At 40.0% G+C, this 18,556-nt stretch overlaps 1 non-coding gene across 1 annotated transcript; it reads left to right on the forward strand.

Moving 5' to 3' along the window:
- The first annotated feature begins 17,902 nt into the window (after positions 1-17,902).
- On the forward strand, positions 17,903-18,009 carry LOC112534542. Its single transcript, XR_003078837.2, has one exon. It is a non-coding gene; the product is annotated as a small nucleolar RNA R71 (small nucleolar RNA).
- The last annotated feature ends 547 nt before the right edge of the window (positions 18,010-18,556 follow it).

Consider the following 18,556-nt stretch of genomic DNA (forward strand, 5'->3'; position numbering starts at 1 on the left):
TTCCTCTTGCTCGAATTGAATCGATTCTTCTTCCTCTTGCTCGATTTGAAAACCAATCAACGAACCTCGCCCAATCTTCAATCCTTGAAGGGAATCCGATTGAAACCTTAATCCAAGTCTCCTTTTCCCTTGGTTCTAGCTCAAAAAAACCCTTAGAGAGAGAAATATTAGGGTTTTAGGACGTTCTCCCCCACTCTCCTCTCTTCTTTCTTTTAATTAATTCCCCCTGTCGTCGCCAACACGGTCGTGTTGATGACCGTGTTCCCAACACGGTCTGGTCTTTATGCCTGTGTTATTCTCTATGGCCGTGCTCCCTAAGAACTTCCTTTTCTTTGATGTTTGATGTACCCAACACGATCGTGTTTGTGACTGTGTTGGGAACACGGCCAGTGTTGAAATCAACACGGCCATGTTCAGCTTCCTCATGCTCGTACTTAGCTTGTTTCGGCAGCTTCGTCGTCCAATTATGCTCCAATTCTTCCCTTTATCATCCTTTGACTTCTTTTGAACCTAATGCACACAAACAAATGCATAGGGTGAGTGTTGGGACCAATTCACATCCAAATGTCCATAAAATCAATCTTAAAAACCCCATTTAGATGTGTGTATTTTACGCACATCAAGTAACTTGGAAATCAAGCCTACTTGATGCTCTATGTTCTCAATCGAGGCTTGTTGACCTTCAAGTACCCTCTCTGTTTGTTGGAATCTATCCTCAAGAGTTGCAATAAACCTCATCATCAGCTCCTCTGACACTAACTCTTCACCTTGAGTTGATGGTGCAAGATTAGGCTGCTGAAATTCTGGTGGTTCTTGGCCATCTAAGCTCCATCCAAAGGGTGAATGAGTGCTCAACTCTTGATTGTAGGTGCTTCCATACGATTCATTTGGCCAACTTCTCATATAATTCACCTGTTCATAGTTATAAGAATAATGAGCAACATCACTATGCAATGGACAATCATTACTCAAATGTAAACCACAACAAAATTCATAAAAGACTTGAGATGAAAGGATAGGAGTGGAGAGTTGATCGGTAGCCCTGCAAAACGATTCCACTCGAGCTTCTAAAGATGCACGGGTATCCCAATTTTTAGCACTCTCTTAGCTCCTAATCCTATTTTCCAACGCATCATACAAAGAGTTTGAATTTAACATTGAACCTTCTTATCATTCATTACTTGAATCATAAACTTAACTAAATAAATATATACAAACAAAACAGAAATAAATAAAAAAATGGCTAAATTAACAAATAGCAAATTTCACTCTAGTTTTCAAGTATTCTCCGGCAACAGTGCCAAAAACTTGATGTGTGCTACTTGTGTTAGCTACAATCTAAGGCAGTGTACCTATCGATGCAGTCTAGCACTAATGGCGAGTATCAAGGTCGTATTCCTCGGGAAAGTGAAAGCCCAGAGTTACTCCTTTGTTCTTTGTTATATTAACCTAAAATGAGTGATGAATAATTTCTAAACTAACTAATAGCTACAAGCTAAGTTCTAAGGGAGATGCAGGAGTAATTGATAACTAAAATAACCAAGATAAAAAAGCAAACCCAAAAGGAACCTAAACTAGTTGGCAATCAACAAAAGGTAAAGGATTGGTGAGTCTAATTATGCTACCAGTGGATGAATTCTTAACTGAATTCGGTTTTTCTCTTGAGATAACGGAATTCCTAAACCTAATAACCTAAAGTTGGAATCTCTTCCTAACGATTGATTCTTAAAGTAGCATTAAGATTTAATCCGCCTCTATTAAGCTTTGTTAATTCTTAATCTGACTAGTTAATTATCTTTATCTCTAAGCGATTATTAACCAGTTCTTGCTATTCAAAATTCCAATTGCCAAATGGACTTCTCAATCACACAAAGCAATCTAAACACACAATTCACAACGTCTCATGAATAATGCATTATCTTATTAATACTAAAAGCAAGAAGAATACAAAACTAATCCAAACAATCCAATAATATAATACTAAGCCAACATAGTAAAGAAATCCCAATGGATTTAATCAATCTAGCTAATCATGTTCATTATCAAAATACACAAGAATTCAACTACAACAATGAGTAAAGGTAGAGAAAACCCGATTACACCCTTGGATGAGAGTAAACAGCCCCAAATCCTTTTGCTCCAATTGAATCGATTCTTGTTCCGCTTGCTCGATTTGAAAACCAATCAATGAACCTCCCCAATCTTTAATCTTTGAAGGGAATCCGCTTGAAACCTTGATCCAAGTCTCCTTTTCCCTTGGTTCCAGCTCAGAAAGCCCTTAGGCAGAGAAAAGTTAGGGTTTGGGACGTTTTCCCCTGCTCCCCTTTCTTCTTTCCTCTCTTCACTCTTTTAATTAATTCCCCCTATCGCCGCCAATATGGCCGTGTTCCTGTCCGTGTTGGGAACACAATTTGGTGTTCCTGGCCGTGTCACTCTGTGTGGCCGTGCTCCCTGAAAACTTCTTCTTCTTTGATGTTTGACACGGCCGTGTTGGTGCCCGTGTTGGGAACACGGCCAGTATTGAAACCAACATGACCATGTTTAGCTTCCTCATGCTTGTACTTAGCTTGTTTCGGCAGCTTCGGCATCCAATTATGCTCCAATTCTTCCCTTTATCATCCTTTGACTTCTTTTGGACCTAATGCACACAAACAGATGCATAGGGTGAGTGTTGGGACCAATTCACATCCAAATGTCCATCAAATCAATCTTAAAAACCCCATTTAGATGTGTGTATTTTACGGACATCAGGTGTAAATCATGAAGAAAAGGTTAAGGCTTAAAACTGGTTGATTAATGGAAACAAAGGGTAGGCGTTGGGCCAAATGTGGTGAATCCTAAGTTGCCCATATCATTTAATGATATTCAAAAGTTCATGTAACCTCAACAAGCATTATAGAGCAAGTTTTAGAAATAAAATTAAGTACAGCGCACACTCAAATAAGAAAAATCATGAGCATAATTGCAATAAGTGCTCAAATTTTATTTTAAAAACTCACGTTTTAAGTGGCAAAAATTTACAATTGTTTCCCAAACTTATTAATTGAATCATCACACAAATGGTATAAGAGATTGGCATAATCAAAGTTCAAAGATAAAGGCTAGAAACTTGCAAAGAACTCAAGCAGCACCGGTTTAACCCGGCCAAAATGACATATTGAACACAGTGAAATTGCTTTGCAAGAATAAAAATCGAGAGGGACAATCAATTAAAAGTGTGTGAAATAAATCATTAATTACAAAGGAATAAACTAAGCTTAAACGACATGAAGAACCTAGGTCCTAACATCCTAAGAATAGTCTATTATCATTACCTAAACACAACATATGCGAATAAATACAATCAAGGGATAATAAAACTGTAGATTCCCACCCCACACTTGAATAGAACACTATCCTCTGTGTTAGAAAGAGTGGGTATATAACACAAATAACACATAATAAGAGTGAAGATCATATCAAATGTACATAGCATAAGGACAAGGCAAAGTGTTCAACTAAAGGAACATAAGATTAAAGAAAAAGGAAAGAAAACAAAATAAAATAAAATAAAAATGCAAAAGAAATGAAAATAAAATATAAATAAAGAAAGAAAATGAAAAGGAAAATGAAAAGAAATAGAACACAAATTTTCATTGCTGGTAGTCTGCTGGAGGCACATACTCATTGGCTAGATCGGTTAGAGGGTGAGGAGTAGGGGAAGGTGCTGAGGGAGAGGCGGTGATGGTGGCATAGGATCTGTGAAACAACATGCTAAATCAAACTCCATATCATTAATGAACCAATGAGATTATGCTCCTGAATCCGCCATCTTTTATATTTGCTCCGCCATGATGTCCGTTTGGGTGGCCTGCAAATCCAGTCCTTGAATAAGCTGCTGGAGCATATCAATTAACCCTTGGAACTGTGCCCTAGTCTCATCTTGAAGCTGCCCAAACTCCTTCTTGTGCTGCACAAACTCAATTCCATATGGGTGTCAAGTGGCTTTGATCATCTGCATGTTGATCATCTATCTAACCCCTAATGGTGTCATGTCACCAATCCGAGAAAGCTTGGCTAGATAGTCGTCTAGTACACCCAATCTCTTAGCCAATCTAGTCACATATGGGCCAAAGCAGTAATGAATTTTCTTCTGGGCGTTGACTATAAAGGATCGTACTTGATGAGCAACCAAATGCCCCATGTCAAGCTTTTTACGGTGTTGCATAGCCCAGAGAATGAACACATCGGTCTGTGTGACCACTCCAAAACTATTTCCTAGGCTTGTAATAGTGTAAGCTAGAAGTGCATGAAGATAGTGGAGATGATCTGGAAGGCTAGATGCCTTAGACCTGCTGGGATGGTACAGTTCTAGCCTGAGTGCGATTGCATCCCACATGGTGTCGTAAGAGATGGGTGAATGTAGATGCATCCTTGATATTCTTTGCTTGAGATCTTGTGCTCAGTCCATAAACCCAAATGCATCCCAAACTGCATAACTAATATTGAGCACTCCCTTCCTCCAAGTCTAAAGTAAACTGCATCAGCCTGATGCTAGTTTGTAATTTGTTGCTGTAGGAAGAAGGTGCTTAGAAATTCAATGGTTAGCTCGCGGTAGGTAGGCTCAATGATGTCGAAGAAGCGTGCGTAAAGGCAGTGTGTCAAATAGTGCACGAACATCCTGAGCCAATGCAACTCCTTCTAAGGATATAAAATCAATGCATCTCCGGCCATTACTTGCTTCCATCTCATGAGTTGGAAGTGGCTCTCATTATCAGCATTTTGGAATGTACATAGGTGATGTCGAGTAAGTGCGGGTGCATTTGCAGCTGCTACTCTTCTTGCTTGGATTGGCTGCTGTTGTGGTGGGGATGCTGGTGCTGGTGGTCGCCTAGGTGAAGGTGAAGTAGAAGAAGAAGTTCCTTCGCCATTCGATATAAGTTATTCACCGATTACTAAAAATTCGATATAAGTTATTCCAATCCTAAGTTCATACAACTATGTTTAGTATAAAAAGTAATTGTTCTGAAGATCAACAAGTATGCAACGAATGATAACATAAAAATGGACCGAAGAAAAGAACATAAAACTAGAATGGGAATGCCTCCCAAGGGAACTTCTTTTTGATTCTTGAGTCATTTAGCTGGACTCAATATGAATCATCATTGCAGGTGCAGAATCATGTTAACCCGCTGCTCAGTCTCCAATGAGTTTCCATGATACACCTTAAGCCTATGTCCATTGACTTTGAAATCACCCTTCTCGGGATGATGAAGCTCGACTGTGCCATATGGGAAAACCTGCTTAACCACGAAGGGCCCCGACCATTGACTCCTGAGCTTCCCTGGGAACAACCGAAGACGTGACTTATGTAGCAATACTCTATCTCCACTCTGAAACTCCTTAGTACCTTTGAGACTCTGATCGTGCCACTTCTTTATCTTCAACTTATAAATTGAGGAGCTTTCATACGCTTGTTGACGCCATTCCTCCAATTCACCCAGTTGCCACTGTCTTTCCGTACCTGCAGAATCAACATCAAAATTGCAAGTTTTAAGGGCCCGAAGAGCCCTGTGTTCTAATTCGACAAGTAAATGACAAGACTTCCCATATACCAGCCTATAGGGCATAAAATCTATGGAGGTCCTATATGCAGTTCTAAATGCCCATAATGCATCATCTAGTCTCGAGGCCCAATCCTTCCGACTTACACCCACAGTTCTCTCTAATATACGTTTTAAACCCCTATGAGTAACCTCAACTTGCCCACTGGTTTGTGGGTGATAGGGAGTAGAGAACCGCTGCGTTACACCATACCGCCTGAGTGCCTTCTCCAATTGAGCATTGCAAAAATGCGTTCCCCTATCACTAATTAGCGCTCTAGGTGTGCTGAACCTAGCAAATAACTTTTTAAGGAACCTGCAAACAACTCTAGCATCGTCAGTAGGTAAGGCCTGTGCCTCTGGCCATTTGGAGAAATATTCAACAGCTACTAGGATAAACTTATTACCATTTGAGGAAGGGAAGGGTCCCCTAAAGTTAATACCCCAAATGTCAAATATCTCAACTGTCTGCATACTATTTTGGGACATCTCATCACGGGCAGAGATATTACCTAAGCGCTGACAAGCGTCGCAAACCTGAACAAAGGTTCTAGCATCCTGGAAGATAGTTGGCTAATAAAAGCCTGCATCCAACACCTTCCTAGCAGTATGGTTCACCGCTTGATGGCCTCCTAGAGGTCCTTCATGACAATGTCTCAAGATCTGGAAGCTCTCTTCGCCATAAACACATCGGTGGATGACTTGGTCTGCACACACTCGATATAGGAAGGGGTCTTCCCAAATGTAGTATTTCAAATCGGTAAAGAATTTCTTCTTTTGCTGATAAGTCATACCCTTTGGTAATACCCTAGCCACAAGATAGTTAGCATAATTAGAAAACCACGGAGAATCAGAATATACCTTTAATGAATACAAGTGCTCCTATGGAAATCGATCATCTATCGTGCTCTCATCAAGTGCATCCAAGCTCGGAGTCTGGATAGGTGATCTGCTGCCAAATCTTCTGCGCCCTATTTTTCTCTAATTTCAATGTCGAATTCCTGCAACAATAAAATCCATCTGATCAATCTTGGCTTAGCATCATGCTTATTAAACAAATGCCTCAAAGCTAAATGGTCAATGAAGATGATGGTCTTTAATAAGACGAGGTATGATCAAAATTTGTCGAAGGCATACACGACAGCCAATAACTCCTTCTCTGTATTAGTGTAATGTTCTTGGGCTCCTGTTAATGTCTTGCTAGCATAGTAAATGGGTTGGAACTTTTTATTAAACCTCTGTCCAAGCACAGCTCCAACTGCATAGTCACTAGCATCGCATATTAGTTCAAAGAGCAGCCCCCAATCAGCCGATGCCATGATAGGGGTTGTGGCCAAAAGTTGCTTTAATAACTCAAAAGAAGATACACATGCATCACAAAAAATGAAAGGTGCATCCTTAACTAGCAATTGAGTAAGAGGCCTAGCAATCCTAGAAAAATTCCTAATGAATCTTCTATAAATTCCAGCATGGCCTAAGAAACTCCTAACAACCCTAACAGAACTAGGGGGTGGTAGCTTAGATATTGTTTCTATTTTAGCTCTATTGACTTCCATCCCCGCATGTGAAATCTTATGCCCTAGAATGATTCCCTCTCTCACCATAAAATGACACTTTTTCCAATTTAGCACCAAGTTATCCTCAATATACCTAGCTAACATGCATTCTAGATTTGCCAAACAGTGAGAGAATGAGTTACTGATGTGCGTAAAATACACACATCTAAATGGGGTTTTTAAGATTGATTTTATGGACATTTGGATGTGAATTGGTCTCAACACTCACCTTATACATATGTTTGTGTGCATTAGGTCTAAAAGAGGTCAAAGGATGAAAAAGGAAAGAATCGGAGCATAATTGGATGTCAAAGCTGCCGAAATGAGCTAAGTACGAGCATGAGGAAGCTGAACAGGGCCGTGTTGATTTCAACACTGGCCGTGTTCTCAACACGGTCACAAACATGGGCCGTGTTACCAACACGGGGACAAACACGGCTGTGTTGGACATCAAAAGAAGAAGTAGATTTCAGGGAGCACGACCACAGAGAGTAACACGATCAGGAACACCATCCCGTGTTGAGAACACGGCCAGGAACACGGCCGTGTTGGAGGCGACAGGGGGTATTAATTAAAAGAACGAAAAGAAGAGAAAGGAGAGGAGGCTAGGGTTAGAACGTCCCAAACCCTAATTTTTCTTTCTCTAAGGGTTTTCTGAGCTGAAACCAAGGGAAAAGGAGACTTGGATCAAGGTTTCAATCAGATTTTCTTGAAGGATCGAAGATTGGGCAAGGTTCGTTGATTGATTTTCAAATCGAGCAAGAGGAACAAGAATTGATTCAATTGGAGCAAAAAGGATTTGGGGCTGTTTACTCTCATCTAAGGGAGTAATCGGGTTTTCTCTACCTTTTTACTTATTGTTGTAATTGAATTCTTGTTTATTTTGAGAATGAACATGATTAGCTAGATTGATTAAATCCATTGGGATTTCTTTACTATGTTGGCTTGATATTATATTGTTGGATTGTTCGAGTTGATTTTGTATTCTTCTTGTTTTCAGTATTAATAAGATCATGCATTATTCATGAGACGTTGTGAATTGTGATGTTTAGATTGCTTTATGAGATTGAGAAATCCATTTGGAAATTGGAATTTTGAATAACAAGAACTGGTTAGTAATCGCTTAGAGATAAGGATAATTAACTAGCCGGATTAAGAATTAACAAAGCTTAATAGAGGCGGATTAAAGCTTAATGCTAATTTAAGAATCAATCGTTAGGAAGAGATTCCAACTTTAGGTTATTAGGTTTAGGAATTCGGTTATCTCGAGAGAGAAACTGAATTTGGTTAAGAATTCGTCCACGGGTAGTATAATTAGACTCACCGATCCTTTATCTTTTGTTCGGATGCCAACTAGTTTAGATTCCCTTTGGGTTTTTCTTCTTATCTTGATTATTTCATTTATCAATCACTCTTGCGTCTCCCTTAGGACTTACCTTGTAGTTAATAGTTAGTTTAGAATTTATTCATCATCCATTTTAGGTTAATATAACAAAGAACAAAGGAGTAACTCTGGGCTTTCGCTTTCCCGAGGAATACGACCTTGATACTCGCCATTAGTGCTAGACTGCATTGATAGGTACACTGCCTTAGATTGTAGCTAACACGAGTAGCACCCATCAAGTTTTTAGCACCGTTGCCGGGGAATTATATGAAAACTAGAGTGAAATTTGCTATTTGTTAATTTAGCCATTTTTTTTCTTTCTTATTATTTAATGATTTTTTTTGTTTATTTATTTTATTTTATTTGTACATATTTATTTAGTTTAAGTTTATGATTCAGATAGTGAATGATAAGGAGGTTCAATGCTAAACTCAAACTCTTTGTGTGACGCATTGGAAAATGGGATTACGAACCAAGAGAGTGCTAAAAATTGGGATACCCGTGCATCTTTAGAAGCTCGAGTGGAATCGTTTTGCAGGGCTACCGATCAACTCTCTTCTCCTATCCTTTCATCTCAAGTCTTTTGTGAATTTTGTTGTGGTTTACATGTGTGTAATGATTGTCCATTGTATAATGATGTTGCTCATTGTTCTTATAACTTTGCACAGGTGAATTATACGGGAAGTTGGCCAAATGACTCGTATGGAAGCAACTACAATCAAGAGTGGAGCACTCATTCACCCTTTGGATGGAGCTTAGATGGCCAAGAACCACTAGGAATTCAGCAACTACATCAGCAGCCTAATGTTGCACCTTTAACTCAAGATGAAGAGTTAGTGTCAGAGGAGCTGATGATGAGGTTCATAACAAGTCTTGAGGAAAGATTCCAACAAATAGAGAGGATACTTGAAGATCAACAAGCCTCGATTAACAACATAGAGCATCAAGTAGGCTTAATCTTCAAGTTACTAGCGGAAGAGCAATTGAGAACTCCATCAAACGCTGCTGAATCCGAGGAACATTTAAGCGCCGTCACTTTGCGTTCAGGTGAGAATTTTTCTGGTTTATCTATTATGTTTGACGATGATGCTTATGTGTAGGACGACTCTTTGAACATGGAGATAGAACCAGAAAAGGAAGAGGCAAACATGATCCCTCTGAAAGACTACCAACAAGAATACACAGTTGATGATGCTGAGTTGCAGTTAGAGGAATTTTTGGTGGATTTTCTACAAGTCCCTTCGATGATGGAAGATGAGCACGAGTTGTCCAATGAAGAAGTCTTGGAGGAGCTTGAGTTTCTCCTAGCAAGTGAACCAAGCCAAGGACTGAAGAAAACCATCAACACTCCTGAAGAAATTGCCCAACCGTCGATCCTTCCAATTGTTGAAACTCTAGCTTTCAATTTGGAAGAGCCCCTAGAGCATCATAACTACGTGCAAATATATGAGGAGCGAGTTTTGCCCATCTAACTGGCAGCTTGCTTGACTGTCGGGAAGAGGAAGTTGACGATTATCCCTCTAAGCGGATATTTGAAGCCATTTACTTGGAAGAATGATGGATGGTCGCCAATCCCCACCGTTTGCATTTCACCATGAGTCCAGCTAAGAAGACTCATCACATAAAAAAGAAGCGCTTTTGGGAGGCACCCCAAATTCTATTTTTCAATTTGAATACTTTACCCTTGCATTGTGAACTTAGTTGATTAGGTTTTATAGTTGGTTTTTATTAAGTTTTATTTATGTTGAGTGTATGAGTTGAGGATTTATTGGTTTTGCAGGTGAGAAAGAGTGAGAAAGTGCTGAGAATCGCAACTGTTGCATTATCTGGAGATCAACACGGGCGTGTTTAAGACCGTGTTCATTAACACGGCCCGTGTTCTGATTGAAGAAAATCAAACTAAGCTGAACACGTTCGCAGAAACTAACACGGGCATTTATGCCCTGTCGTGTCCACAACACGTTCCCGTGTCAAAGACTGTGTCCATAACACGGGCGTGTTCTGAGAAGTGGTAAGTCAGCACGTTTTTATTCGCTTAACATGGTCAGATATCCATACCGTGTTCATGAACACGGCCCATGTTGTCGAACACGGGCGTGTTCCGCACACTTGCCTATATATACCACTTCATTCAAAAAAAAAATTTTGCACTCCCCCATCTCTTACTCTCTCACATCTTATTTCTCATTTCGAAGGCTTTGGATATTGCATTTATCAAGTAAGTACCCTCCAACTTCATTTTTCATTATTTTATTTTGATATTAGTTTGAATTTATATTTTCTTTGTGTTGGAATTTTGTGTTTCAATTTTTTTTATTTCCTTATTTTATTATTTTTTGTATGCATTTACATTAATGTTTGTGCTTAATTTTCTTTTATTTTCTTTAATATAGTTTATATACTTAACTTGCTCATATTTTTCGTTTTTCTTTTCTACCATTATTTATGATTGTGATTAATTCCTTATTTTTCTCTTTATTATTATTGTCGGTCGCTAAACAATAGGCTCTGTCATAGATAGTCAACTCTGTTTGTGTCTTTTTTACATTAGCATGTTGGTTTGCCTTGTGATGGATTATGGCGAAGTAAACTCCATATGGATGAATTGCAAATTTAATTGGTTAGCATCGGTTGGCAGTGTTGTGGATTAAATTTTCTTTGCAGGACATTGAGCAGTTTAATTTTATCGAGTTAAATCATTTAGTTTATCCATTTTATGTCGTTATGCTGCCAGAAATTTGTTGATCCTTAGTACTAAAAGTTTCCTTTTTAGGTACCATGTCCACCAGACGAGGATCAGGAGTTTACAAGAGGAGGCGGACCGATGGTTCCTCTTCCTCTCGATCATCAGCGCCGACCGACTAGTTCAAAGCCGAATTAGACCACCATGGCCGCCATCGATTCCTACTTTTCCAAGGGTAGCCCACCTTTGAGCAGAGGTATCAATTGATGAGGCACAAAGATTTGGGAAAGGCGTAGGATAGATCGGCCAAGACCGGAGACCGTCGGACTTGCAAATTGCAGTCCGGCCGATATCTTGAGACACCCCCATTTCAACATTTCTTTGACATTGTTGAACCAACATATAGGGAGTTGACTGTGGAGTTTGCCACGACTTTCTTTCTGCAAAGCCGATTGCGGGACTTCCAACAACCGGATGCGATCGATTTCGGACTAGCAAGGCAGACTTTCACGATGAGTGTATGCAGCTTGGGGTACACTTAGGCTTGTGGACTGAGGAGGATGCACCGGAGAGGTTTATAGTCGTATACACACGCTGGTGTGTCATATCCGCAGATGTGTGATGAGATTTCGACACTGACGACATGCCTGTCAAAGGCGCCTAACTTGCTCGAGGATACTGCTTGCATGCACATCTTGCTAGGACCATCAACGGCAGGGGGAGATAGTGGTGGGGTAGTTACCCAACCCGACTGTTTATACTTTACAAGCATGCACCGGCGCGATCACCGCCGACATGGGGTACTTATTGGCCAGACAGATCAATGCCTTCTGCAATAACTCAAAGAAGGTATTTTTCTGTTTTAGGACTTACATTACTCGACTGGCTAGAAGCTTAGGAGTTTTGGAGGAAGCGATACCACATTTGATAGAGCTGGGGATGATGGAGACGTTGGGACTTCCCCAGATGGTTAGTATGGGGATGGTGACTCGTAGGCAGGGTCCGCTAGGACCAGAGTATAGACTGAGGAATGCTCTCTTGGCAGCACTCAGAGAGGAGTGACCTGCCCCACGAGCCCATGGTACACAGGATGTCCCACATTCTTCTGATATTCCAGAGTCTTCCTCCAGACCGTCTACTTCAGCTCCTTCTGGGTCTTCTTCAGCTGTTTTAGGAGTCTCCCCAATTGAGTTTAGAGAGCTGCAGCTTAGAGTGCGAGAGGTTGGCGGAGGAGCGCAGCAGCAGATTTCATTCGACAAGAGGCTTTTCAACAGGACCTTTTTACACAAGTCGAGTTTGAGCCGATGATGGCTCGGTTTGAGAGGCGAGGGCTATGCTTCAAGCCCGATTGAGCAGGGAGGTAGGTTAGAGGCCTCTATGGCTAATGACATGTTTGATGATATTTTGCTACAGACTTTGCACCGCTCGTCCACAGAGCCGGGTTCAGAGCGAGCCATTTTGACATCCCTCTAGCGGATGATCCAACCGGCCCTCCCTCTCCAACCGAGCACCCTTCAACACAGAAACTGACGAGCCTCCCTATTGGCCTCCTCCCGCCGATCCACCGGCTCCCGCATGTGACACTACTTCCGATCCTCGAGAGCTAATATACTGCTGATGCACCTCTTTTCACTCCCGGAGCCATAATCGGGGGCGGTGTGATAGTTTCTTTTTCCTTTTCATTTCATATATTTTGTACACTTTGAGGACGAGTGTGTCCTTGAGTGTGGGGTGGTGATATCAATATATACTTACTTTCATGTTCTATTATTTTGTATATGAAATTTAGATCCTTTTCTAGTGTATATATCGCATTTCATTTATTCCATCTCAGTTATTTGTTTATTCTTTGTGCAATTTTTTCTTTTTTTGTAAAATTTTGAAAATTTTTCACTTTGTTTCGATGCTCTTACTGTTGACTTGCTTTTGAAATCCTGTTTATGTCCATGTGATCGGGTAAAACCGATAGTGTTGAGTCTTGCGGAAGAATGTAAGATAATTAGTTTGAGTTTTGCACTAAGTTGCTTTGGTCTATTTAATTCTGTTTTGATGATTTTTATTTGGAACCTACTCAAAAAGCACACTTGTGAGAAATTGAGCCTAAATTGTAAGCATACACGTTATATGCTTTTATTTATTTCTTATTTAGAGTGCCAATTACTGTTTTTACTTTTAGAACTTGCTCGGTAATGCTTATGAGGGCCACAAGGAGAGTTTAACACTTTGGTATGATAGAGGCACTTAGGTTTTTCATTATAGCCAAATAGCCTTCATTCGTTTATTGATTCTATAGATAACCCTTTCTTTCACCATTTTTTTTATCATATTCTATTACCACTTAGTTTTATTCTGCTTTGGGTTATGATTTTGCACATGAGTTGTTTTTATTGGGAACTTTTGTCTTGGGAATAGCTTTAGAATCTTGTAGCAGCTTACTTCAATCCAAAAAGAAATTCACTCTATTATGTGAATGTTCTTCCCTTATGAAAAAAAAAAGAATAAAAGGGAAAGGTGATGAAAAGAAAGAAAGTAAATAAGCTAAACATTTTGACTTGATTCCTATTTCCCACCTTGGACTACTATCCATTGTTTACCCCTTGTGATCATTGTGACTTGTGTGCATGTCATGTATTTCATTGCAGAACACCATAGGTTCAACTCTGACCAAATTTACCTACCCTTACCTAATCCCCATTACAACCCTTATAAAGACCTCTTGACATGGTTGTTGACTCTCCATAAGTGGTAGGAGTAGGATTTAAGAGCAAGCATATAGTAAGTAAGGCAGTAGTTGATGCATTGAGCGATTAAACACTACCCTTTAAACACTTTGAGTGATTTAGAGTGAATTTGGTGAGGAGATGGTTCTGAATAATTTTCTTGAGATAGTATTTTATGAATTATTGGCATCTTGGTTGTGATACTTGAATTGATTGCTTCGTTTCTTTTTGTTTGACTTGTGCTTGTTAAGGATATGTGCAAGAACTCTCTAGCTTGTTTGTCAGTTTAAGTATTGTTCCTTAGTGGTTTATTTTCCTTATTTTACTTTTGATTGCTTAAGGACAAGCAATGAGCTAAGTGTGGGGTTATTTGATGTGCGTAAAATACACACATCTAAATGGGGTTTTTAAGATTGATTTTGTGGACATTTGGATGTGAATTGGTCTCAACACTCACCTTATACATATGTTTGTGTGCATTAGGTCTAAAAGAGGTCAAAGGATGAAAAAGGAAAGAATCGGAGCATAATCGGACGTCAAAGCTGCCGAAACGAGCTAAGTACGAGCATGAGGAAGCTGAACATGGCCGTGTTGATTTCAACACTGGCCGTGTTCTCAACACAGTCACAAACATGGGCCGTGTTGGACATCAAAAGAAGAAGTAGATTTCAGGGAGCACGACCACAGAGAGTAACACGGTCAGGAACACCATCCCGTGTTGAGAACACGGCCAGGAATACGGCCGTGTTGGAGGCGACAAGGGGTATTAATTAAAAGAACGAAAAGAAGAGAAAAGAGAGGAGGCTAGGGTTAGAACGTCCCAAACCCTAATTTTTCTTTCTCTAAGGGTTTTCTGAGCTGAAACCAAGGGAAAAGGAGACTTGGATCAAGGTTTCAATCAGATTTCCTTGAAGGATCGAAGATTGGGCAAGGTTTATTGATTGATTTTCAAATCGAGCAAGAGGAACAAGAATCGATTCAATTGGAGCAAAAAGGATTTGGGGCTGTTTACTCTCATCTAAGGGAGTAATCGGGTTTTCTCTACCTTCTTACTTATTGTTGTAATTGAATTCTTGTTTATTTTGAGAATGAACATGATTAGCTAGATTGATTAAATCCATTGGGATTTCTTTACTATGTTGGCTTGATATTATATTGTTGGATTGTTCGAGTTGATTTTGTATTCTTCTTGTTTTCAGTATTAATAAGATCATGCATTATTCATGAGACGTTGTGAATTGTGATGTTTAGATTGCTTTATGAGATTGAGAAATCCGTTTGGCAATTGGAATTTTGAATAACAAGAACTGGTTAATAATCGCTTAGAGATAAGGATAATTAACTAGCCGGATTAAGAATTAACAAAGCTTAATAGAGGCGGATTAAAGCTTAATGCTAATTTAAGAATCAATCGTTAGGAAGAGAAGTCATCCATAAATACCTTCATCGAGTCCTCAATCATATCATCAAAAGTGGCCATCATACACCGCTGAAACGTAGCTGGCGCATTGCATAGACCGAAAGGCATTCGTTTATAAGCGAATGTCCCGTAGGGGCAGGTGAAAGTTGTCTTCTCTTAGTCTTCAGGTGCAATTGGGATCTGAAAATATCTTGAAAAACCATCAAGGAAATAGTAAAACATGTGTCCTACCAATCATTCTAACATCTGATCAATGAAAGGAAGAGGGAAGTGATCCTTCCGAGTTGCATCATTAAGCCTCCTGTAATTGATGCACACTTAGAATCCTGTTACCGTCCATGTAGGTATCAGCTCATCCTGCTCATTTTGAATTACTGTCATGCCTCCTTTCTTCTAGATAACCCTGCATGTGGCTCCCGCTCCGGAAATAGGGTAAATTAATCCTGCATCTAGGAGCTTAATTACTTCCTTTTTCACTACTTCCTTCATGTTCTGATTAAGCCGCCTATGTGGCTGAACTACTGCTCTCTAGCTATCCTCCATAAGAATCTTGTGAGAATAGAAACTTGGGTTGATCCTGGGAATAACAACGATTTTGTAGGCGAAGGCCTTCTTATAGCTCTTGAGTGCATTTAGAGTTTTTACTCGCTCCTCATGTGTTAAATCTGCTGCTATAATCACCGGTAACTTTTCTTTCTCATCCAAGAATCCATAGCTTATGTGCTTAGGCAACTCCTTCAATTCTAAGGCTGGGGGGTCCTCAAAAGAAGACTTCACTTTCCGCACTTCTGACTTGTCAAGAGAAAGAAAAGGATCAGTAGAACAGCTAGGCTCAGTAGCTAATAAACTAGCGAGCTGCTCCAACACTTGCTCGTTGGACAGCTCCTCCTCCTCTCCTTGCAAGGCTACCTACAAAGGATCATCAAGTAACATTTCTTATAAGTGAGATTCAACCAAATTATAAACAATATCAATAGAAAATACAACATCATCATGGTCTAAAGAGTGTCTCATAGTAGTCGCTAGGTCGAAGGAGATGGTCTCATCGTCTACCCTAAGTTTAAGCTTTCCATCACAAACATCTATTACAGCCCTAGATGTTGCAAGAAAGGGTCTACCTAGGATTAAAGGTACAGTACTCTCACCTTCCAATCCATAACTACAAAATCTACAGGAAAAATAAACTTGTCTACCTTAACTAGCACATCTTCAACAATACCCCTAGGAATCTTTTACAGTTCTATTTGCTAATTAAATGCTCATCCTAGTGGGCTTAGGTTCATTCAAGCCTAATTTGTCAAACAGACTAGTGGGCATTAAATTTATACTAGCTCCTAAATCAGCTAATGCACCACCAATAGGCAAATCGCCAATGACACAAGGAACAGTAAAACTCCCTCGATCTCTTCTTTTGATTGGCAACTTGTTCTGAAGAATAGCCGAACACTCCTCGTTCAGAGTCACGAGTCCCAAATCCTCCAACTTCCTTTTGTTGCTCAAAATTTCTTTAGGAACTTTTCATACTTCGGCATCTGCAAAATAGCTTCAACAAAAGGCAAGTTAATCCGCAATTGGTTAAACAAGTTAAGAAACTTACCAAACTGCTTATCAACCTTTTCCTGCTTAAGTCGAGTAGGGTAGGGGACTGGTGGCTAGTACTCTCTCACAGGGCTCTTCTGCCTATCTTCCACCTTTTCTCCTCCCATTGTCTCAGGCTCGAGCTCTTGCCTAGCTTGGTTATCCTATATACAAACATCCTCATCATCAGCTAAAGGTAGAGAGCTAGACAATTGCTTACCTGACCGCAAGGTGACAGCCTTGCAATGCTCCCTAGGGTTTGACTCTGTTGTGCTAGGGAGTGATCCTTGTGGCCTCTCAGATAGCATCTTAGAAATCTACCCAATTTGACTCTCTAAAGTCTAGATGGATGCCTACTGATTTCTAAGGGCACTGTTTGTCTGCTGGAATCTCGTCTTTGTCAACGTGACAAACTTCATCATCAGCTCCTCGAAGTTAGATTTCTTTTCGGCTGTTGGAGGGGACTGTGATGGTATAACTCTTCTTCTTGATTATAGTGGCTGCTGATGCGATCTCGAAGCTTCAGTGGACCACAAGGCGTTGTTATTTCTCCATCCGAATTTTGGATGGTTACGCCAGCCGGGGTTGTATGTGCTGCTGTATAGGTTGTTTTGCTATCTAGGTGCATTACCCATGTAGTCTACCTGTTCCATGTCAATAGAAATAATAGAGGAAGAATTATTACTATAAGCAAACATACATTCCACATTACAGTTTGCACTGTAGTGCGGGCCACTGCAAAATTCACAGCTTATTTGGGCTGCATGAATCGGCATCTAAAGCTGCTCTAACTTCTTAGTCAGAAGCTCCACTTGAGCTGCTAAGGCTGCTGTGGAGTCTAACTAGTTGACCGTTCCTTGTTTGACCGGCCGACTTCGGTGTCTTGCTGTTTGAAGCTCCACCTGCTGCAGCGTCCACCATTTGCCTCATAGCAAGATTCAAACCGCTGTAAAAGGTCTGAACTTGCGTCCATATTGGTAGACCGTGGTATGGACAGCATCTCAACAAGTCCTTATACCTCTCCTAAGGGTCGTACATGCTCTCGTCGTCCATTTGCACAAAAGAAGAAATCTCATTTCTCAATTCAGCGATTTTAGCTGGAGGAAAATACTTGGAAAGAAATTTTTCAGCCATAGATTTCTAGGTTGTAATAGTGTGCGGTGGAAAGGACTGCAACCATCTCTTTGCTCTATCCCTTAAAGAAAATGGAAATAATCTCAGCCGGATTGCATGATTGGTAGTTCCATTTATCTTGAAAGTGTCGCATATCTCTAAAAAGTTGGCTATAAGGGCATTGGGATCCTCGCTTGGCAGCCCCCCAAATTGTACACTCTGCTGTACAAGCAGCCTCTTCTCCCTGATTTTGCATATAAACATATGTAATACAATACATGTCAAATCACCCCACACTTAAACTTTTGCTTTTCCTCAAGCAATCAATAACTCAATACATATACAAGTAACAATCACCCCTAAAAATCCATGCTAAGGTTCATAACTTAACCTGATTCAACATATAGAGAATGAAACTCAAGTAACTAAACAAATCATACACCTTCAAAGAATAACTATAATAATACCATCTCGAAGTACAACTTATATAATAATTCAACATTAAATACTAGGAGCCATT

Source organism: Ricinus communis, chromosome 3, assembly GCF_019578655.1.
Source record: "Ricinus communis isolate WT05 ecotype wild-type chromosome 3, ASM1957865v1, whole genome shotgun sequence".
Taxonomy (NCBI): domain Eukaryota; kingdom Viridiplantae; phylum Streptophyta; class Magnoliopsida; order Malpighiales; family Euphorbiaceae; genus Ricinus; species Ricinus communis.